Genomic DNA, 24,865 nt, shown 5'->3' with positions numbered 1-24,865 from the left:
CTAACAGTCTGGTGCCCAAAATAGACAATTTTCAGTCCATTAACATATAAAATAATGATCCTCTGAGAGTTCAGAGGACAGACAACTCACCCTGAAACAGGACATTTTGACCAGGTCTTCTCGATACGGTTGTTTTTCATGCTATATTAAGTTTCCTGGAGCTGTTTTAATGAAGAACCACAAACTGGGCAGTGAAAACAACAGGAATTTTTTGTCTCACAGTTCTGGAAGCTAGATGTCCAAGATCAACATGTCCATAGGACTGATTCTCTGGATGAAAAGGACAATCTGGTCCATGAATCTCTTATCTGCTGGTGATTTGCTGGCAATTCAGAGAAGGCAATGGCACCCCACTCCAGTATTCTTGCCTGGAGAATCTCAGGGACGGTGGAGCCTGGTGGGCTGCCGTCTATGGGGCGCACAGAGTCGGACACGACTGAAGTGACTTAGCAGTAGCTGTGTTGCTTGGCTTGTAAATACATTACCCTGATCTCTGTTTTCATCTTCACATGGTGTTCTCCCTGTGTCTCTTCACGTAGTCTCTCCTTTATGTATGTCTCTTTAGCCAAATTTCCCTTTTTCATAAGGACACAGTCATTTTGGATTTGGGCCCACCCTAATGACCTCATCTTGACTTGTGCATATGTGTGTTAGTTTCTCAGTCACATCTGACTCTTTGCAACCCCGTGGACTGTAGCTCGCCAGGCTCCTCTGTCCATGGGATTGTACAGGCACAAATACTGGAGTGGGTAGCCATTCCCTTCTCCAGCGGATCTTCTCAACCCAGGGATTGAACCCATGTCTCCTGCATTGCAGGCAGATTCTCTACCATCTGAGTCACCAGGGAAGCCCCATCTTGACTTGCTCATCTGCAAAGACTCTATTTCCAAATAAGGTGAAATTCACAAGTCCTGGGGAGAAGGCAATGGCAAACCACTCCAGTACTCTTGCCTGGAAAACCGCATGGATGGGGGAGCCTGGTGGGCTACAGTCCATGGGGTCGCGAAGAGTCGGAAACCACTGACGTGACTTAGCAGCAGCAGCAGCAAACAGAAGCTGTAACAAAAGTTATACTCCCACATTAGCAGGGACCTCTGACTCCAATCCTCCCTTCATCATGGACCCTTCCTCCATCTCAGACTCCACTCCAGTCCTCACTCTCATCTTCACACCATCCCTAAATCAAATCCCCTCGCTCTCCCACCCCCAGAGTGGAGGGTCAGCAATGTTGTAAAAGTCAGTAATAGGGTAAGAATAAATGTTTTTCCTCAGGATTTTTTGAAGTCAAGAATTTAGTGGTTCCCTTTTTTAGGCTCCATCAAAGTGAACTCAAGTCAAATGATGGTATATAAAAATGTTCCTGGAATCAAAGTATCCTCAGGGTAAAATTTACCGAAATAGCCAAGTCAAAATATCTCACAACAAACGATGTAGTGCAGGAAGAGTCTTGGATTAACCTATTTATGAAGGCCATGCCAAAGCTAAATGTAAAAGGACAAATAGGAAGTTAATTAGGCAAGGAAAGGAACATTCTTGGCAGAAGCAAGAACACAAAGGTATGATCCTGACAAAGGAGGAAGCATCAGAGTATTTTAAATGATATGGCATGACCAGGGTGGCAGAGGTGAATGGAAACAGACAGAGGTCTAATATGTCATTGGTTGTCTATTTATTTTCCTTATTTTTCTTTTTATTTATTTTTTTAAAATTTATTTTTTTATTGAAGGATAATTGCGTTAAAAAATTTGGTGTTCTCTGTCAAACAAAACATGAATCAGCCGTAGATATACATATATCCCCTCCCTTTTGAACCTCCCTCCCATCTCTCTCCCCATTCCACCCCTCTAGGTTGATACAGAGCCCCTGTTTGAGTTTCCTGAGCCATACAGCAAATTCTGGTTGGTTATCTATTTTACATATGGTAATGTAAGTTTCCATGTTACTCTCTCCATACATCTCACCCTCTCCTTCCTCTCCCCATGTCTTTAAGTCTGTTCTCTATGTCTGTTTCTCCATTGTTGCCCTATAAATAATTTTTTCAGTACCATTTTTCTAAATTCCATATATATGCGTTAGAATGTGGTATTTATCTTTCTGACTCACTTCACTCTGTATAATAAGTTCTAAGTTCATCCACCTCATTTTATTTCCCTCATCATTGCCATGGTCAGTGAGCACAGGATTAGAAGTGTCATGCTCATATGTGCAGTTGTAAGAGATCACTTTGGCAACTGTGAGAAGGATGGATTAAAATTAGGATGAAAAACAGGAAATGGGAAGACCAGTGAGAAGTCTGTGTAGTAACACAGGTAGGCAGTGATGAGAGCTGGCACTAACATGGCACACGCGGTAAAGAGGGCAAGATTTGCCAGCTGTTTGTGGAAATATTTGGGAGGTATAATTAACAAGATTTTAAAAATTTTTATATAATTTTTAGAGGTTACTTCCCATGTATATTATTACAAAATATTGGCTGTATTACCAGTGTTGCACAATACATCCTGAGCTGTATTTTACACCCAGTCATTTGTACCTCCTCTCCCCGACTCCAAAATTGCCCCTCCCTGCCCAACTGGTAACCACTAGTTTGCTCTCTACACGCATTAGTCTGCTTCTTTTTTGTAATGTTCACTACTTGGTTGGTTTTAATGAGGGAAACTACATGAGTGGTTTCCAACTCTAGTTGCACAAGGCAGACATCTTGGGAGTTTTTCAAAAACACAGACTCTCTCTGGCCCTGTCTCTGACTTTGTGAATCCAAATTTCTGCTGCTTAAGCCTTGAGAATTTGAAGATTCCTCCAGCCAGTCTCTGTGACTAACAGTTTAAGAGCTGGCCCCCAGGAGAAAAAGAAAATACTCTCTGTTGATTCAGGAGCAGATTTCAGTGCCACATAATAAAACTGTATCACAAACTGTTTAAAGATAGAACCATTAACTCAGAAGCTTGTTGCTGAATATATTTGAGCAAGAACCAGTAAACCAGTTACAGAGAGGTGATAGAGAGTTTTTTGTTTGTCAGAAGCATGGTATGTTAGTCACTCAGTCATGTGACCCCATGGACTGTAGCCCATCAGGCTCCTCTGTCCACGGGATTCTCCAGGCAGTACTGGAGTGGGTTGCCACTGACTTCTCCAGGGGATCTTCCCAACACAGGGATTGAACCTGGGTCTCCTGCGTTGAAGGTAGATTCTTTACTGCACTACCAGAAGTATGAGCATGCCTTTAAGGCACCTCAGGGCCAGAGGACTCTCCAGGGCAGTAAGCAGGGACCAGAGACATCAGAGCAGCAGGCGGGTACATGGAGGACATCTGTGGGCCCCGGCCTGTGTGTGCTCCCTTTCTGCTCCAGCTGTGGCTTCAGTTACCATCTCACTCTGACCTGGCTGGGTTCCAGGCTCTGGCCTTTGGATCTCTCTCTGTTTCCATGACAACCCAGTCCTGTTGGAGCCACGTTTGCTAGCTGGCTGCTACATCTGGATTTACCCAGGAAACCCCGCCTCGTGGTGTCACCATCTCTGAGGCAGTATTCCATTCTGCCCAGCCCAAGTCTGCTTCCCAGTTCCCTTTAACCCCTCTTAGCTTCCACCACACTCAGGCCCACATTCAGGACCCTACTTCAAGCTAAGGTGTAGACCACTCCCTCTCACCCAATTCCAATACTGGTTGGCTAGACATATTTCTATATAAGACAGTGGAGAACCAGTAGCATTCCAGTGGGTTTCGGGGGAAGGAACATACAGTAACTAAAATCTCAAGCCCTGAATTCAGATCTGAATTCACAACTAGACTCCGTGACAGTAAACCAGTTACCTTATCTCTCCAAGTCACCAAAACAATCTAAACATGATAAATATATCTCACCTATCCCAGAAGTTATAAAGGTATAAGCAGCATAGTCAGCTCCACCAACTCAGGATAAACACACAGCCAAGTCTCTTTTCATTCAGAGTTAATAACTCAAGCATCCAGATACCTGCAAAGACTCTATTTCAAAGATCACATTCTTGGGCTCCAGTGGACATGAATATGGGGGAACACTATTCAATCCACTACAAGATTCTCCTTTTTTAAAAATAATTTACGTAATTACTTATTTTTAGTTGCACTGTCTCTTCGTGGCTGCACACGGGCTTTCTCTAGTTTCAGTGATCTGGGGCTACATTTCGTTGAGGTGCACAGACTTCTCATCGCAGTGACTTCTTTTGTCATAGAGCGTGGGCTCTAGAGCACGGGCTTCAGTAGCTGTGGTGCCCAGGCTCGGTTGCTCCACAGCATCCGGAATCCTCCTGGATCAAGGATTGAACCTGTCCCTCCTTTATTGGCAGGCAGACTCACACCCACTGTACCACCAGGAAAGTCCCTACAGATTCTTCTTGATAGCAAAGCTTGAAGACCCATTTCCTAAATTTCAAATCTCTGAAAGAAGAGTTCTCATACACCTTCTTCCAAGAAAGTCCGCTGGGATCCCTAGGTAAATTTTTCTTTTATTCTCCCTCCCATAGCTAGAGACAGCACAGGTCTTATATTTCCAATGTTTCACTTAGTAAGAAGAATCTGCCCAAAGAGTCTTTCCAGACCCCTCTTAGAATCTAGAAGAAACTGGCATAATTTTTATCTCACTTCATGTGTGAAGTATACTTACAATGTCTGGTGCATAGACAGCCCTCAATTACTGGCAATTATTTATTTTCTCTGAAAATAACCAAAAATGCCTTGACGATACGGAGCATCAAAATAAAACTTACTTTGCCAGAGGCAAAATATCTGCCCTCTCTAAGACAATTTGAGTGGAACTTTCAACACAGGTAGAATCTGTATCCTTTATATAACATCTAGATGTATTTTATGTATCATTGGCTCTTGGATCAGACTAATGATCATATGTTTCATAGCTCTTTAATACTACCAGCATTTCAGGGCTTTTGTGCTCAGTGTCTGACCCTCTGGACTGAAGCCTGCTAGGCTCCTCTGTCCATGGGATTTCCCAGGCAAGAATATGGGAGTGGATTGCCATTTCCTTCTCCAGGGGATCTTCCCAACCTAGGGACTGAACCTGAGTCTCTTGCATTAGCAGGTGGATTCTTTACCCCTGAGCCAGCAGGGAAGTCCCAGTATGAGCACTACACTGTGGCAAATAGCTTCTTTATAAATAAAACTACTTAAACTCATTCCTGACTTTTACAACGTCACTACTTAGATTGAGATGAAGAACATAGGTAGATTCTCAGTTATTTTCATCTTAAATATTTCATTAAGAATTTTAGGAACAGAAGAGATCATCTAAATAAACTCTTCACTTAATAAACAGTGGATCGGAGACTCAGTGGGGTTCAGGGATTTGACCAAGGCCATGCTACTTAGTGAAGAGTCAATCATAAAACCCAAGGCTCCTAAACCCCAATCCAGTGGTCTTTCAACCCATCTACCTGTGAGCCTGGAAAAAGGATAAGTATTTTCCTAGACAGTCCCAGGTTTCTATAGTTACCAGATACTCAAAATTAATGCCACCTCCAGTTACTTTATGAACTTCATCTTCCAATCCTTTCTTCCCTTTTCTCTTAGCATTCCCTTCATCATTTTTCTTTCCAGTATTTCCCCTCTGCCCTGGGAGAGAAACAAACATTTACTGAGTACTCACTATGCACTAGACACCATGAAATAAACAGGTAACCCACGCTAAATCACTTGCTGTCTCAACACTCTAGACAACTATGAGGTACTATACCAATTTTACATATTAGGGAACTGAGGCTTAAAGAACCTAGGTGTTCAAGGAGGCACAGCTATTACTCAAGCCTCAAGTTCAGTGTGCTGACTCCAGAATCTGCACTCTCCCCACGATGCCATGACGCAACCTGCAGGAAAGTGAACCCTGTGCTGCCCCATGCCTTCTGGCCCTCCTCCCTCCCAGTCCTGCCCTCCTTCCTCTCCCTCATCCTTACCCTCCTCCCTCCCCCATCCCGCACTCCTCTCTCTCCTGTTCTCAGTGTAGCAGCATTCCTCCAGTTTTCAGATCAACATAGCCATCTTAGGTCTGATTCCATCAACCAATAAAAGAAAACTAGCAATTCTGAGAAATCATTTACCCATCTCTTTTTCAGGATTTTTATTTTTTCAAAGGATGCGTGTGTGATAAGTCGCTTTAGTCGTATATGACTCTCTGTGATCCAATGGTCTGTAGCCCACCAGTCTCCTCTGTCCATGGGATTCTCCAGGCAAGAATACTTCAGTGGGTAGCCACGCCCTCCTCCAGCAGATCTTCCCGACCCAGGGATTGAACCCTCGTCTCTTACATCTCCTGTACTGGCAGGCAGTTTCTTTACCACTAGTGCCAGCTGGGAAGCCATTTTTAAAGGATGCCTAGAATCAAAACCTAATGTGGCCTCTACAAGTGCAGAAAATAGTCAAATTGCAACTCATGCCATGTATTGGCATCAATTCTGAATAGAAAAGAAGAAGACAGCACTGCTAGCTTTTGTTGGAAAGCATACTTAAATGGAAAGAAAAGAAAAAGATCCTTTCTTACACAGTCATTTAGTTAGAAGTTCATGCATTCATTTTCAAAGCACTGCTGGAAACTGGGGGAAACAAGCAAGTGTTACTTAGAATTCAGACTCTGCAAATGGAGGACTCCAAAACAAAGAACGGGACTCCCCTGGTGGCTCAGTGATAAAGAATCCACCTGCCAATGCAGGAGACGTGGACTCAATCCCTGGGTTGGGAAAATCCCCTGGAGGAGGAAATGGCTACCCACTACAGTGTTCTTCCTGGAAAAATACTATGGACAAAGCAGCCAGGGCTACAGTCCACGAGGTCGCAAAGAATCGGACACAACCTAGCGACTAAATAACAACAAAATGAAGAACATTGCATTCACAGTACAAGAAGGGAAAGTGAGGAGATAACATTTGCAACCAGCTTTCAAGTCTAAACAGAGGCTGAATTTGTAAGAAAGTACTATACCCATTGCATTTATCTGTACGACTTATTTTCAGCACAACAGGTAATTATTTTTACAGTTTTCTCTCCTTCATCTTCTGCAAGCTTCACAAAGGCAGCAACTGTGTCTTACTCATCTTTGCATCTTCCACATCCCAGAATCAGGATCTTATACATAGAAGATGCTCAGTAAGTGTTTTCAATGAATACACACTCTGCCTTTTCAGGTAAAAGATTCACTTAACGAGCCTACTCAAAATTTTATTTCTTATGTTGAACACATTTCAGAACCACATGTTCAAAGGTATGGGTAAAAATTAGATTTCACAGTAGAATCAGAAGTTTAATGGGAGGCTATTGTCAAAAATAATGAAAATAAGTGCCAAAGGTCATCAGTTTCTCAGTTCTCTCCTCTCATGACTTTTTTCTGTTTTGTATAGGAGAGACTTGGCCCTTCACTGTCATTTTTTTTCTTTTTTGTCTTCAAATACCTTTAATATAAAATATACTTCTGAGGCACAATACTGTTCCTGATGCATTCAGAAGACTTATATGCTAGACACAAAAGAGCTCCCCAGGCTCCTATGACACTATTATACACACCTGTACATTTTAAGTAGATTTTCAACACAATAGATATTAACAGTGGTTCTCAGAAGCACTCATTGTTTGAGGGGTACTTATTCCTACTTCTTAACAGGATTTTGTTTTCTTCTTTTGACGCTGTATCTACAATAATACCTCCAGTTGTTGTTAAGTTAGGGAAGAAATTCAGCATTCAAATCATTGTCAGTTTGTTTTTCAGAAGAAGAAAACCAATAAAGAAAAGAAGCACATTTCAAAACACAGAGAGCTTACAATGTCACCTTTTTAAACAGCACAAGTTCATCCTAAATTGTTACCGAGCTCTTCAGAAATAAGGGTCTATAAGTGACTCAGCTGTTTTTGTGTTTTTATCTCTTCATTGTATTTTTACTATCAGTTTGAATAAAAGTAAGTTGATCTTTTTTGAGCTCTGTAGTCCTACTAATTGAGCATTAAAAGTAGTCGGTATCATGGCTTACTTTGTTGAACCCACTGTGTTAAAAACAACATGCCTTTGTGGACTCCACAAAACTGAGTAAAAATGAGGTACAGGAAGGTTGGTGAGTAAAGCTGAACTAGGCATGATTCTGATATGCCTTTAAAGTTAGCAATCTTTTTGGCCCTTTTGAAGTTAGCAATCAGATCCAGTTTTCTACAAACAGTAGGCTATCCTCAATGAGATAATATTCAAACATCTGCAACATGTAAGAGCTCCAATTCATCATAGTGGTGATAAATTTGGCCCTGGCAAATAGAAGGACCAGCCACCCACTCCTTTGGGCTTGTAGGTCACCGTAACTGATTATGAGCACTCAGGTGGCTTTCCGATGTCATTTCTCCCCTCTGGCTAGAATCATGGCACCCAACTTTTTTTTCTATAACTCTAAATTAAATTGCATGGGGCCTTCGTCACCCTTCTGTTCTAAAGTTAAACTAATTAGGAGCTTGCTATTGTTGTTGCTGTTGTTGTTGTTTGGTCACTAAGTTGTGTCTGACACTTTTGCGATCCCATAGACTATAGTCCTCCAGGCTCCTCTGCCCAGCCCCAAGTAGGAGCTAATGTACTTCATAACCATTAAGTGAAATTTGCACATTTCTATATTTATATCATACAAGAGATATAAATATATATATTTATATAACACACAGACATTACCAGATATTCAATACCGAAATCAGATCGATAATATTTTTTGCAGCCAAAGATGGAGAAGCTCTATACAGTCAGCAAAAACAAGACCTGTAGTTGACTATGGCTCAGATCGTGAACTTTTTGTTGCAAAATTCAGGCTTAAATTGAAGAAAGTAGGGAAAACCACTAGGCCATTCAAGTATGACCTAAATCATATCCCTTATGATTATATATAATACAGGTGACAAATCAATTCAAGGGACTAAGTCTGGTAGACAGAGTGCTTGAAGAACTATGGACAGAGGTTCATAACACTGTAATGGAGGCAGTGACCAAAACCCATTCCCAAGAAAAATAAATGCAAGAAGGCAAAGTGGTTATCTGAGCAGGCCTTACAAGTATCTAAGAAAAGAAGAGAAGTGAAAGGTAAAGGAGAAGGGAAAGATATACCCAACTGAATGCAGAGTTCCAGAGAATATCAAGGAGAGATAAGAAGCCTTCTTAAGTGAACAATGCAAAGAAATAGAGGAAAACAATAGAATGGAAAAGACTAGAGACCTCTTCAAGAAAACTGGAGATACCAGAGGAACATTCACACAAATATGGGCACAATAAAGAACAGAGAAGCCAAAGACCTAATAGAAGCAGAAGAGATTAAGAAGAAGTGGCAAGAATAGACAGAAGAATTATATTTAAAAGGTCTTAATGACCTGGATAACCACAAAGGAGTGATCACTTACCTAGAGCCAGACATCCTGGAGTATGAAGTCAAGTGAGCTAAGGAAGTTTTACTACAAACAAAGCGAGTGGAGATAATGGAGTTTCAGCTGAGCTATTTCAAATCCTAAAAGATGGTGCTATGAAAGTGCTGCACACAAAATGCAAAAATTAGGAAAACACAGTTGTGGCCACAGGACTGGAAAAGATCAGTTTTCATTTCAACCCGAAAGAAAGGCAATGCCAAAGAATGTTCAAACAACCATATAATTGTACTCATTTCACAAGCAAGCAAGGTAATACTCAAAATCTTTCAAGCTAGCTTCAACTGTACATGAACTGAGAACTTCCAGATGTACAACTGGATTTAGAAAAGGCAGAGGAACCAGAGATCAAATTGCCAACATTCACTGGATCCATAGGAAAAGCAAGGGAATTCAAAAAAATTAAAAAATCTACTTCTGCTTCATTGACTATGCTAAAGTCTTTGACTGTGTAGATCACAACAAACTGTGGAAAATTCTTAAAGAGATGGGAATACCAGACCACCTTACCTTTCTCCTCAGAAACCTGTATGCAGGCCAAGAAGCAAGAGTTAGAACTGGACGTGGAACAACAGACTGGTTCCAAATTGGGAAAGGAGTACGTCAAGACTGTATATTGTCACCCTGCTTATTTAAATTACATGCAGAGTACATCATGCGAAGTGCTGGGCTGGAAGACTCATAAGCTGGAATCTGGATTGCCAGGAGAAATAGCAATAACCTCAGATATGCAGATGGAGAAGGAAATGGCAACCCACTCTAGTACTCTTGCCTGGAAAATTCCATGGATGGAGGAGCCTGGTAGGCTACAGTCCATGGGGTCACAAGGAGTCAGACACGACTGAGCGACATTCCTTTCTTTCTTTCTATAGTTCCTTTTGGAGAAGGAAATGGTAACCCACTCCAGTGTTCTTGCCTGGAGAATCCCGTGGACGGAGGGGCCTGGTGGGCTGCAGTCTAGGGGGTTGCAAAGAGGTGAACACGACTAAGCAACTAACACACACACACACACACACACACACACACACACAGAGATATGCAGAGAATACCACTCTAATGGCAGAAAGCGAAGAAGAACTAAAGAACCTCTTGATGAGAATAAAAGAGGAGAGTGAAAAAGCTAGCTTAAAACTCAGCATCCATAAAACTAAAATCATGGCATCCAGTCCTATCACTTCATGGCAAACAGATGAGGCAAAAGTGGATACAGTGACAGATTTTATTTTGGGGGGCTCCAAAATCACTGCAGATGGTGACTGCAGCCACGAAATTAAAAGACATTTGCTCATTGGAGAAAAGCTATGACAAACCTAAACAGTGTATTAAAAAGCAGAGACATCACTCTGCCAACAAAGGTCCATCTAATCAAAGCTATGGTTTTTCCAGTAATCATGTACAAATATGACAGCTGGACCATAAAGAAGGCTGAGCGCCAAAGAATTGATGCCTTCGAACTGTGGTGCTGGAAAAGACTCTTGAGAGTCCCGTGGACAGCAAGGAGATCAAACAAGTCCATCCTAAAGGAAATCAACCCTGAATATTCCTTGGAAGGACTCTTGCTGAAGTTGAAGCTCCAATACTTTGGCCACCTGATGCGAAGAGCCAACTCCCTGGAAAAGACCCTGATGCTGGGAAAGACTGAAGGCAAGAGGAAAAGGGGGCGACAGAGGATAAGATAGTTGGATGGCACCTCTGACTCAATGGACATGATTCTGAGCGAACTCTGGGAAGTAGTGAAGGACAGGGAAGCCTGGCGTGCTGCAGTTCATGGGGTTGCAAAGCGTTGGACACGACTGAGTGACTGAGTAACAACAAATATCTATATGATGATTTAGAGCAATGTTTTAATATTTGGGCTTTCCTGATTGCTCAGTGGTAAAGAATCTGCCTGCAATGCAGGAGATGTGAGTTCAATCCCTGGGTTGGGAAAATTCCCTGGAGGAGGAAATGGCAACCCACTCCAGTATTCTTGACTGGGAAATCCCATGGACAGTTCACTGGGAGGCTACAATCCATGAGGCTGCAAAGAGTTGGACATGACTTAGCAACTAAACAACAGCAGCAGCAAATGTGAGACACCTCAGGTTGGCCTCTCCCTGCACTCTCTGGCTATCAGAGAGGAAGAAAAGAAAGTGGGACAAGCCAAACACCAGTGATTAGCTAGAACTAGTCTCAGCATGTGGCAAACAGTGCCCCAAACTGCTGTGGTCCTCCTCCCAGCTTAGGATGGGGGTGGAGAAAGGAGGACAGGAAAGAATCTGCAAAGGACTCTCTCCCATCCTTCACACTCCATCTAAAAATCTTCCCAACACTGCTCCACCTTTGGAGACACATCTGTAGACTCTAGACAGAGCTCATTTTCTGTTCTTGAGCCAGAAAGCAGGGCAGACAATTCAAAAACATGAGTTATGGATAATATAATTATATTTTCTGAATCAAAATGGAAACATACTGGTCAGACACATTGGTCAAGCAGTGCACAGTCAAACAAGAGTGCAGAATAAACTACCACAACATGGTTAATCAGCTATACCCCAATACAAAATAAAAAACTTAAAGTTAAAGCAAATAAAATACAAATTTTGAAAAAAAAGCACAGAATATTTTTATCAATGCTAATAGACACATAGTTTTATTATTCTAACATCACCGAAATAAGGATAAGAATATGTCTTGTAATCAGTAACATGTGGGTTTAACCAATAGCGCTTTTTTTCTTGATTTGTGGTACAAAAAGTAACGGTGTGCCTTACAATCAATAGCATCTTAGATTTGATCAATCTGACCCCAGGATTATCCCAGAAAATTCAGGAAAAGCAATCTGATTTTCTGTCATGTTCAATACGCAGGTTCAAACCTTGCAATTCTCTAAACCCAAACTGGATTTAAGAGGGAGAGTGTAATGGTCAGTTTTATTGTGTCAAGTTGCCTGGAATCTAGTTTCCAGTTATTCAAACACTAATCCAGGTATTGCTGTAAAGGTGTTCTTTAGATAAGAGGTTAACATCCTCCATCAACAGATTTTAAGGAGATTATCCTCCATAATCTGGGTTGACCTGATCCAATCAGTTGAAAGGTTTTGAGAAGAGAACTCCCGTTTCCTTGAGGAAGCAGAACTTCCCCAGCATCAGATCCTACCCGAGTTTCCAGCTGGTCCTTCCTGACAGCCTGATGTATGGATTTTGAAGTTGCCTAACCAGCTCTCAGTCACAAAAGCCAATTTCTTACAATAAAATCTTCTATAAATATTCTATAGTTCTATTTCTCTGTTGGAACTCTGACTGCTACAGGGGGTCAGCAGTATTTTTGTCTTCCAATATTTTCTCTCTTTTTGACGTTTACTTTACTGAGAAGGTAATACATTCCTCTGTTCCTTTTATTTATATAAAAGTACACAGTGATAAGATTTCTTCCAACTCCCTTTCCCATCTTCCAAGTTCTAAGCCTACCATCTGTCACATGTAACCACTATTATTTTTCTTTGTGAATAATTCTATATTTTTATATATAAGCAAATAAATACAGATATACATCTCCTCTAATCCCCACCAATTTGCCAAAAAAAAAAGAAAAAAAGGTAGCTTACTCTTTACAATGTCCTGTACTCTGTCTTTTTTTCTTAATATTTCTGAAAGCTTTTTCCATTTCAGTATGCAGAGAACATCTTTATACTTTTTTCACTTATATTCTATTGCATGTCCATACCATGATTTCTTTAACCAGTCACCTATTGGTGAACATTCAGCTTATTTCAACATGTTTGCTATTATTCACAAGGGAATATCCTTTAAAACATTTAAAAATATAAATAGATGGATAGAAAGAACTGTATATAATGACTTATGTCTGTATAATCATTGCATACTTTGAGCAAGAGTAGAACAACATACAAGGGGAATTACTTAAAATGTCAGAGAGTACGTGCATTTTCAATTTTGAGAAACTTTCCTAAATTGTCCTAAATGTCCTACTATAGGTGAAGAAAGTATTTCTTTAGAAAGTGTTTGTTTTTCCATAGTCTCAGCTATACAAGTGTGTCATTTATCTTTGGCATTTGTGCCAATTCAATAAATTACAAAAGCATGTTTTAGTGGATATATATTTATATTTCTTAATCAGAGTGACATAGAATATCTTTTTAGTATTAACTTAATAGCCAACGGAGAGAATGTATAACAAAGGGTAGCAAAAACAAGAGCTATATGTTTGAGTTCTTTTTACTTCCTTTGCTGTATAAGCTCTGTGTATCACCAAGGAAACCAGAATTGAAAGAGACACGTGTACCCCAATGTTCATCGCAGCACTGTTTATAATAGCCAGGACATGGAAGCAACCTAGATGTCCATCAGCAGATGTATGGATAAGGCAGCTGTGGTACATATACACAATGGAATATTACTCAGCCATTAAAAAGAATACATTTGAATCAGTTCTATTGAGATGGATGAAACTGGAGCCCATTATACAGAGTGAAGTAAGCCAGAAAGAAAAACACCAATACAGTATACTAATGCATATGTATGGAATTTGGAAGATGGTAATGATAACCCTATATTCGAGACAGAATAAGAGACACAGATGCATAGAACAGTCTTATGGACTCTGAGGGAGAAGGTGAGGGACGTCCTGAGAGAATAGCATTCAAACATGTATATTATCATATGTGAAACAGAACACCATTTCAGGTTTGATGCATGAGACAAATGCTCAGGGCTGGGGCAATGGGATGACCCAAAGGGATGGGATGGGGAAGGAGGAGGGAGGGGGGTTCAGGATGGGGAACACATGTAAACCCATGGCTGATTCATGGCAATGTATGGCAAAAACCACCACAATATTGTAAAATAATTAGCCCCCAACTAAAATAAATAAATTTATTAAAAAAGAAAAATAAGCTCTGTGTATATCTTTGGACTAGTTTTCAGTCAAGTTGGTCTTTTTGTATCATCGAAGAGTTCGTAGATATTAAGGAGGTTACTCTATATATAATACAGGAATGCTAATATTTTCACCATCTTTTTTGTCTTTTGGCCTTCTCGATGGTCTCACCATAAAGAATTTATTTTTATGTATTTTGATTTACCAGTCTTTTCTTTTTATGGCCTCCATATTTTGTGTTATACTCAAAAAGGCCTTCTCCACACCAAGGTTCTAAAGGCATTCACTATTTTTTTTCTATAGAATGTTCAAGGTTTCTCATTTTTACATTTAACTCTTTATTATTTTTCAGATGACTGACAAGCTGTCACAAGATTATATATTAAATTAGGCTACTTTTTCCCTACTTACCAGAGATGCCTTTGTCATATACTGAATTTCTATATATATATGATTTAGTGTGTTCCATTGGTTTATATTTCTATGAACCAGTATCACATCTTTTAATTGGGCTTCCCTGGTGGCTCAGACGTCAAAGAATCCACCTGCAATGTGGAAGACCTAGGTTCGATCCCTGGGTTGGGAAGATCGTCTGGAGGAAGGCATGGCAATCCACTCTAGTATTCTAGCCTGGAGAATCCCAGGAACAGAAAAGCCTGGCAGGCTACAGTCCATAGGGTTGCGAAGAGTCGGACACAAATAAGCAACTAATCTTTTAATTAATAAAGCTTTATAACATATTTTAACATCTTGGCAGGGTTAATTCTTCCCTATCTTTCTCCACCCCCATCACTGTTCTTCTTTCAGAGCGTTTTCTTGACAATTCTACTTGGTGCTGCAGAAGAACTTTAGAAACAGTCTTCTGTCCACCTTGCCCCCCTCCCAAATATTTCCATACTGGTTTGTCTAATCACAGTCCTAAAATCCTCCGATTAGATATAATGAATCAGAAAGCCATAAGCCTCAGACAATGGTCTCTTACCTTGTGCTGTGAACTGGGACAGCAACCACATCTCTTAGGGTTTTAGTTTTCTTCCTGACAGAATGGGGACAAAAATAAGGAGAAAAAGTTTTACATACATGTTCTCTAAGATACCTTCCAGTTCTAAAATTTTCAGTTCAATATCAAACCTCTTTTTGAGTGTTTTAATTAGCAGTATGCTCATTTTTCATAAAAACGCTTGCTTTGTTCCTTCAGCTTTTAAATAAATATAAAAGACACATTTTTTATTTTCACTAAGAACTTTATTAAGTAACATATTCACCCCTTTGTTCCACTACCTTTTGCCATTTTTCAGGCAACTTCGTAATTCCACCATCCCAAAACTTACCGTTTTAAGCAAAGAACTGTTCTAGGTGTCTTTTACAGTCTTCCAGGGAATTGAAATTTTTTTTTCCATTGAGAGAATTTTGTAAATGGAAATCTAAAGTTGCAATGTCTGGTGAATATGGCAGATGAATCAGAACTTCCCAACCAAGCAGTAATAGTTTTTGCCTGGTCATCAAAGAAACAGGCAGTCTTGTGTTATCCTGATGGAAAATTATGCTATTTCTATTGACTAATTCTGGATGCTTTTTGTCAAGTGCTGCTTTCAGTTGGTCAAACTGAGGGCAGTACTTGTTGGAATTAACTGTTCAGTTTTCTGGAAGAAGCTCATAATAGAGGACTCCCAATCCCACCATATACACAACATCACCTTCTTTGGATGAAGACTGGTCTTTGGTGTGGTTGGTAGTGGTTCATTTCACCTGCCCCATGATCTCTTCTGTTCCACATGATTGTACAGTACCCACTTTTCATACCCCCACTTGATTGCACAGCATCCACTTTTCATAGTCTGTCACAATGTTTTAAAAAGAGAACAATTTTGTTACATTTAAGTGAAGAATCGCAGGCAGAAATATGATCAGGAAGATTTTTTTGGTTTAACTTATGTGGAACCCCCAAATCAAAGGAATGAACATAACTGAGGTGCAAATGATTTTCAACACTTGATTTGGATATTTTGAGTAGGTCAGCTATCTCTCATGTGCTATAAACGCTGATGGTTCTCAGTTAATGTCTCAATTCGAGTACAATCAACTTCAACTGGTCTACCAACCATGGAGCATCATCCAGTGAGAAATCTCCATCTAGAAACTTCACAAGCCATTTTTGATGCATTTGATCAGTCACAGCACCTTCTCCATAGACTGCACAAATCTTTATTTGCATTTCAGTTGCAATTTTACTTTTCTTGTAATAATAAGGCATAATATGCCAAAAGTGCTGCTTTTTTTCACCTTCAATTTCACCTTCAATATCTACACAAAAATTCACCAATTTTCGTTTTTTTTTTAATGCATGCTGATAGCACAGCTGTCAAAATACAATCTAACAAAATTGTTTCAAATGAAGTTAAAAGACAACTAGATGCTATTAGTGCCATCTTACAAAAAACCAAATGAACTCTTTGGTCAATGGAATTTTTCGAATCATCTGTCCTAATTTGCAGTAGGGGAGAAGATCGAAAAGAAATCACTTATTTCCCCTACAGATCAAAATTTATACAACAGAATTTCCATGGAGTCCTATTTTCTAAGCCATTTAACTTTTCTAAATGCAACATGAAGAAGCCCCGAGACAGAAACAAGCTCAGAGCGTTTAATGACTCAGTCGTGTCCAACTCTCTGCGACCCCCATGGACTGTAGCCCACCAGGTTCCTCTGTCCATGGAATTTTCCAGGCAAGAATAGTGGAGTGGGTTGCCACTTCCTCCTCCAGGGGATCTTCCTGACCCAGGGATCGAACCCAAATCTCCTGCTTCCAACATAGTATAAGTGAAAGATCTGGCACCCAAAAAGTATCAACAAACAACAAAAGCTTCAGAAGGTCTGCTACTATTTTTGTTTTTGCTTCTCTTTTTCTTTTTACTGTATCTGTAAATTGCTAGCTGACCAGACTCTGCAAAATCAAAGCCTCTAAATGCAGTTCTCTCACACATGCCTGCATGGCCACTGAGTGCATTGATTACACATCACCACTGAGTAACTGGGACAATACTCTAAATTGTGTGTCATGGACGAGGGTGAAAAAAGGAAGCAATAAAAACTTTAGTTGGCTGCATTGCTCTGAAAGGTACATTATTTTTTTTCTATCTTGCCAACAAGCTGGCACAGGATCAGTCTGTGACACTTACGTTGTACTGCAGTTAAGTGTTTGGTGGCTTCTGATGAACCACCTGATCTATGAACCACCTGTGCGTGCTAAGTCACTTCAGTCGTGTTTGAATCTTTGTGACCCTATGGACTGTAGCCCGCCAGACTTCTCTGTCCGTGGGCTTCTCCAGGCAAGAATACTGGAGTGGGTTGCCATGCCCTGCTTCAGGGGATCTCCCAGACCCAGGGATCAAACTGGCATCTCTTATGTCTCCTGCATTGGCAGGCGAGTTCTTTACCACTAGTGCCACCTGAGAAGCCCATATACCATCTAGATCCACAAATTAAGAAGCTGAGAGAGCTTCTCTCTGGCAACCTCCACGCTATTCAAGATTGTTCCATTAACAGGTTTTTCCCTCTCCCTTTTCCTCAATGGCTCTACGTTAGGTGGAATTCATTAGAATGTGGACTATAAAACCCAAAAACTAAAGAAAGAGTTTATTTTCAGGAAATGTATTTTTATCCTTTCTGCAGAATAGTGCCTTACATATGTAATATGCCTCCTGTCCCCAAACGAAGCATTCTTAAAGTGATTGACCTACATGAAAATTTTCATCTCAGCCCTAAAAAATTCCTGTGCAAAAACATAAAGCGAGGATAGGAGGGTCTGCAGTTATTTCAATAAGTCAGAAGTTACTTGGGCACTAATCCTCACAGGAGCTGTACACAAAGCCCTGGACATCAAAATATCCTTGACTAGGCTGACTTTTAATTTAGGAGTTTACTAGAGCCTGCAGCTATACTGCTGGAGTCTGTGATAGTGTCAGATTCCATAAATGAAGCGTGGAAGACTTGGTTAGCGGCCTGGGTAGAATGCCAAAGAACGCCCTGGGGACATGCTAATTCAGTACTCAAGGTAGCCTGCCCTTCTGTGAGCTGGCACTAAATCAGTGCCCTGTAATGGTGTTCGAAGCACTGCAGTGCAGGCTCAAATTTTTGCTATCAGCTCCTCGCACTTATTTACAACACTCTTTTCTCTGGCATTTGCAGGGTAGCTACAAGGACAATAAGCTACAGCTGCCACATCAAATTTTCCAGCAAGCAGAGACTGCCTGGCATCCTGCCACCAGCCAGGGTTTCCATGAATCCCCTTCCTGATTGGTAAGGGAGGCTGGTGAGAGAAAGAATGTCCAGGGAGGCGACCAACACTGCCCATGGGTACATGATAGGAATAACAAGAGCAAAGAATAATGGACTGTGACCATCTCTTACTTCTTTTCATCTCTTTCCAAGACTCTACTGGAGTGCCACCCTGCCACTACCCAGGCATTTCCACCACTCTAAGAGTAGAGGGCTGGGGGAATTATCACAGGCAGGACATCTCATCATTGGCTGCAGCTTTCTCTTTAGTAGATGGTGGTGGGAAGACAGTCAAGAACCTAAGGAAACCCAGCCAATGCCTTCATTACATTCATCACCTGAGGAGCCCCACATCCTCAGTTCATAAATGTACATTCCTCATCACAAACCTATTGCTGAGAAATATTATCTTCCCCTTTTTACAGAAGTAAGAACTGAAGCTGAAAGAAATTAAGTGACTTGCCCAAGGTGACTCAGTTACAAGCAGGAGAGCCCCCACTCAAACCTACACCCATCTGACACCAAAGCACAGGAGACGGGTGGTAAAATTACACAGGTCTCAGTTTCAGCTGGCTTCCCTGGTGGCTCAGTGGTAAAGAATCCGTCTGCCAATGCAAGAGACTTGGGTTTCATCCATGAGTCAGGAAGATCCCTTGGAGAAGGAAATGGCTACCCACTCCAGCATTCTTGCCTGGGAAATCCCATAGACAGAGGAGACTGTGGGCTACTGTCCATGGGGTCACAAGAGTTGGACACAACTGAGCAACTAAACAACAACTGTTTCAGTGGAGTTTCCAAAGACCAAGGATAATACAAGTGGCAAGCACTGCCCCAACCCTTAAGTGACATTCCAGAGCACCAATAAGCGTGCGGCATGCTGGGAAAGTAGAAAACCAGTTCTGTCAACCTTAGCCTACCTCATACCTCGAGGGTTTAAAGAGTGAGGACATTAAAGAAAATGCTTCTTTTAGAGAGACTTGCTGGGTTACCATGGTCCCTCTCCTCTCTTTACCCTGGGAATGAGGAGGAGGATGAGTCCCTATTTTGTTGTTGTTTTTCAGTCGTTAAGTTGTATCTGACTCTGTGATCCCATGGACTGTAGCCTGCCAGGCTCCTCTGTCCATAGGATTTCCCAGGAAAGAATACTGGAGTGAGTAGTCATTCCCTTCTCCAGGGAATCTTCCCGACCTAGGAATCGAACTCATGCCTCGTGCACTATAGGCAAATTTTTTTTTACCACTGAACCACCAGGGAAGCCCAAGTCCCCATTGCCTCAAGCCAAAGAGAGGAACATCACAGGACACTGGAAAAGCCTGATGCGTGTCCCTTCAACTTTGCAAAATAAACACTCATTCACACTGGGCAAAACTAAAGATGGCGGCTTGAAGAAAGGGGGATGTATCAGGAGTGAACTGTTCTGCTACTAATGTAGCAAAGGGGTAGGTTTTTCTGAAGAAGAGCTATTTGTGTTTCTGCATGAAACACCCCCTTTGCTCCCTATCTACTCTCTGGCTGGGCCAACTCTGGAAGGGGTCAAGCAGTTACTTTCCAGGGAGAAAAAAATGCATCAAGAGCCTGAAGATGATTACAGCCACTCTCCCACGGCGGGCTGACAAGCCTGAAGCAGGCTGGAGCTGAGTAAGTGAATTTGAACTACACTGGACTTACTTTTTCTTTTTATACAACAGTGGACTAGACAGGAATTATCTGATTATGAGACCGATCTGGGCTTTTAACACTAAAACAAGGGGATCACTGATTCAAATCAAAGTAGTTTTAAAACTATGAAACCTGCTTGAAATGTCATACGAGAACTAGGGAGAGGGAAGAGTCACCGAGCCTGTGTAAGAGGCATTTCTGAAACAAGTCAAAATTATCTTATGCTTTTCAGCTCCTCTGAATCCAGCTCATCCCCTCGGGTAACTTATATAAACTCAATGTTGCCTCAAGAGGGTATTATGGAATGCCCTCTTCCTTGGCCTACTCTTTAGGGGAATTAAGTTTCTAAAGGTCTTCCCTGTCACATCTGGTATGCACTGTTTTCCCTACAGCCCTCCCTCCCCTTGCTCTTCTCTATCTGGCCACCCTACCCCATCTCAGCTCCACTTACAGGAAACTAGCACCTCCTAGCCTTGTACACCTGAGGAGTGTGTGTGCATGTGTGTTAGTCACTCAGTCATGTCTGACTCTTTGCAACTCTCTGGATTATAGGCTGCCAGGCTCCTCTGTCCATGGGATTCTCCAGGTAAGAAAAGTGGAGTGGGTTGCCATTTCCTCTTCCAACACCTGAGGAGTATTCATATATAACTCGGTATTTTGGAATAGGCATCACAAAACGTCTTCTACCCTAGACATCACATCTTTGCTTGCTATGTTTCAAATCAATCTTTGGGGGCCTCAGTCGCAAGTCCTGTGACTCCTCAAGAAGCTGCCAGAAGAACTCATCAGGTCAGAGTACTCTGAGATCCCTGAAGCAATTATTTCTTAAGCACTACTCCAGGCAAGTGATGGAGGGCCAGGATAGGAAGCAATTTGTCTCTCAGGAGCTCTCACACAGATGGCGCCTCTGCAGCCATGAGCGAGCGGGCAGGGAGCCCGGGCAGAAAGGGAACGTAACCCTCCCCATGATGAAGTACAACTCAAACTACATCTGGACTTCGGTGTGCATGCTGTGTTTTTTAAATATGGGACATACTCTAAGTTAACAGATTCAAAACTCTACCTGTCTATAGCCATAAATAGATGTCTGTTGACATTCTGTCATGCTTTTCAAATTCCAAGAATTATCAGTAAAGGAGTATAACTTGCCTTCTCATTTGCAGATGAAACTCCTCCTGATGGCACCTAAAATGGTTTTTTAATAATGTTTCAGGTAATATGAGCATACTCATTGTGTGTGTGTGTGTGTGTGTGTGTGTGTGTGTGTATGCACGCTAAGTCACTTTAGTTGTGTCCAACTCTTTGAGACCCCGTGGACTGTAGTCCGCCAGGCTCCATTGCCAATGGGTTCTCCAGGCAAAAATACTGGAGTGGGTTGCTATGCCCTCCTCCAAGGGATCTTTCTGACCCAGGGATCGAACCAGCGTCTCTTCTGTCTCCTGCATTGGCAGGCAGGTTCTTTAAGACTAATGCCACCTGGGAAGCCCAACCATACTCATCATACAAAGTTAAGTGATAAAAAGGTATAAAATTGGACATGTAGCATGTATATGTATATGACAGCATCTAGCCACCCCCCAACTTGGGGATCTCAAGCCTACTGAGTTCAGACACCTCGAAATATGTATGTGACCCACAAAGTGTCCAGGGTTCTCTGCTGAGTCTCTGGGTCCCAGAGTAGACACTGTCAGCACCCCAGCACTTTTTCTCAGGTCTTACAAGGCAGGGTACCCTGCTTGGCTTCCAACTGCCTTAGGGTTTTCTCTGGCATTCAGAATCTGCTCTGCCTGCACCTGGGACAGGGTGGAAATGACCAACAGTGAACATCTTCTGGCCTTCTTTGGTGGCTCAAATGGTAAGGAATATGCCTGCAATGCAAGGGACCCAGGTTCGATCACTGGGTTGGGAAGATCCCCTGGAGAAGGGAATGCTTACCCACGTCAGTATTCTTGTCTAAAGACTCCCATGGACAGAGAAGCTTGGTGAGCTGCAGTTCATTGGGTCGCAGAGTTGGGCACTACTGAGCATATACACAAACTGAACTAAAGGGCAATCTTAATCACTATAGCAGTGCCAGAAATAGTATCTTTACTAGAAGAAATTAGCAGACTCTAGAATGAAGCTACAGATTTGAAGGAATTCTCTTCAATTCCCTCCAGGAAAGAGGATCTGAAGTAGTTTGCATTTGCTTGGATTAGACAGCAGCTTACATTCGTTCCCATCATATGCTTTCATGCCAAAAGCTATTAGTCTTTTAGGATGTTTGAACAGCATCTTAAAGGCACAGCTGAAGTGCCAACTATAAGATGATACCCCATGAGGTTAGGATGCAGTACATATTTTGAACCAATGGCCATCATCTGCTGCTCTGTGTCAACAGCTAGAATTTAAATGGGTACCAAAGAATGAAAATAAGAGTGGCCCTTCTCGCCATCAGTCCCAGTAAATTATCCAAGGAGTTTGTGCCTACCGCTCCTCCAACTTTAAGGTCAACTGGACAGAAGATCCTGGTTCCTGGGTGAATGGAAATACAAGGACAAAGTAAGGGTCCACTAAGCCTAAAGTTATGACTCCCTCACAGTCATTTTCATCGTTCATGCTAATAGCCACCTGGTGTGAAGAGCTGACTCACTAGAAAAGACCCTGATGCTGGGAAAGATTGAGGGCAGGAGGAGAAGAGATGGTTGGATGGCATCATTGACTCAATGGACATGAGTTAGAGAAAACTCTGGGAGATCGTGAAGGACAGGGAAGCCTGGCATGCTGCAGTCTATGGGGTCACAAAGAGTCGGACACAACTGAGTGACTGAACAACATCAGGTCAGCATACAAAGTGAGTTATTATACTAGCAAGAGTGACCAACTCTCATGAGGAACTAGAATTTCTTCTACAAAATGGACAAAGGGCTTACGTATGTTTCAGACTCAAGGGATTTAGAGGGCACCTGTTGAAAAAGAAAGCTCTTAAGAATTTGTAACTAGCCACCATCTTGAAGAATGAATGACAGAACAGAATGAATTCATCATGAAGCAGGAGTGTACCTGAGCAGTGCAAGGGGCAGACTGTAGCAGAGATTGTCTGTGTACCATCATACACCCTCAAACTGTACCACTGTAGGGCATAAAGCTGACTTCCAACTGTGCAATGACTCTGTCCGGTGGTCAAAGCCTCACTGTCCACACACAGGGCAGGCTGAAGTGTCAGAGAATTAACACACACCAGGAGCAGCATACAACCAGGGACTGGAGGGAACTGGGTATAAATGCCACGGTTCCTTTCATGTGAAGGGAGGATAATTCAAGCACACATTCTGCAGTTTCCCAGAGTTCCTCAGTGAGTTCCAGTTATCTACAGGTAACTTGCTTGACTACAATCTCTTTATTGGCTGTTGTGCGTGTGTGTTTAGTCACTCAGTTGTGTTTGACTCTTTGTGATCCCATGTACTATAGCCCACCAGGATTTCCCAGGTAAGAATATTGGAGTGGGTTGCCATTTCCTTCTCCAGGGGATCTTCCCGGCCCAGGAACTGAACCCATGTTTCCTGCATTGGTAGGCAGATTCTGTACCACTGAGCTCTCAGGGAAGCCCTTTACCTTCCCACTCTGTTACCAGGGTTTCCTGGAATCACCCTCATATAAATTACTTGCAGTCCAGTCTTCATCTCAGGATTTACTTCTAGAAGAAACCGAACTAATAAAGACTCCCCAGTCTATGATGGAGGGATGCCCACATGGGATACTCAAACAGGGACTGAGCAAAGTCTTCTGTCATGGACAGGATGACTTCTGCTGGGCAGTCAGTGAGTGATAATACTAGCTACAAACATAATACAAATGCTTCTTTGGTTCTGCTGGAAAGAGTAAAAGGGTAATAGCCCCTGTCATGGACAGTGGGATGCTACAGGATGTCACCAGAGGCTAAGTTATTAGAGGGCAGGGACTTAGGTCCAATGTACGTCCTGGAAGCTTCAATAACTTACAGCACCTCATTTGTCAGGTTCACTCCTCTGAGACTTCCCAGAAATCAGGGCCTCTCGTTCCTGGGAAAAAATTTCCCACCTGAACAGATACCGCTCTATTACTCTTCATGTCCCACTACCATTCCATACCACGTGCTCCTACAGCCCGGCTCTCTTCAGGCTTCCTTGAGTGACACTTCATCCCTCCTCAAAACTTACACTCCTCTTCTCTTTTATAACAGACCCAGAAGCCCCATTAAACCTTCCATCTATACCTTTAACTATCAAGAAATGAAACAAAATTAAACAATTAAAAGTTATTTCAGTTCAGTTCAGTCGCTCAGTCGTTTCTCACTCTCTGTGACCCCATGGACTACAGCATGCCAGGCGTCCCTGTCCATCACCAACTCTCGGAGTCTACCCAAACTCACATCCATTGAGCCCGTGATGCCATCCAACCATCTCACCCTCTGTCGACCCCTTCTTCTGCCTTCAATCTTTCCCAGCATCAGGGTCTTTTCAAATGAGTCAGCTCTTCACATCAGGTGGCGAAAGTTTTGAAGTTTCAGCTTCAACATCAGTCCTTCCAATGAACACTCAGGATTGATCTCCTTTAGGATGGACTGGTTGTATCTCCTTGCAGTCCAAGGGACTCTCAAGAGTCTTCTCCAAA

General features: G+C 42.0%; 1 protein-coding gene across 10 annotated transcripts in view; it reads right to left on the bottom strand.

Moving 5' to 3' along the window:
• Positions 1-24,865, bottom strand: part of PLCZ1 (phospholipase C zeta 1) — a 347,938-nt gene that overhangs the window by 224,192 nt on the left and 98,881 nt on the right. For 9 of the 10 annotated variants that reach the window (XM_081592321.1, XM_081592293.1, XM_081592297.1 and 6 more), the window contains one exon: positions 15,279-15,332. The gene's annotated coding sequence lies outside the window, so the exon portion shown is untranslated. Of the gene's footprint in view, positions 1-90; positions 162-15,278; positions 15,333-24,865 lie in introns of all 10 variants that reach the window. The other variant, XM_081592295.1, reaches the window with a different exon arrangement.

The sequence above is a fragment of the Giraffa tippelskirchi genome, chromosome 4, assembly GCF_054371585.1.
Source record: "Giraffa tippelskirchi isolate mGirTip1 chromosome 4, T2T-mGirTip1v1.2.pri, whole genome shotgun sequence".
NCBI classification, from domain to species: Eukaryota; Metazoa; Chordata; class Mammalia; order Artiodactyla; family Giraffidae; genus Giraffa; species Giraffa tippelskirchi.
Note: the sequence above shows the minus strand (reverse complement) of the source record. Positions and strands in the feature narration are given on the sequence as shown.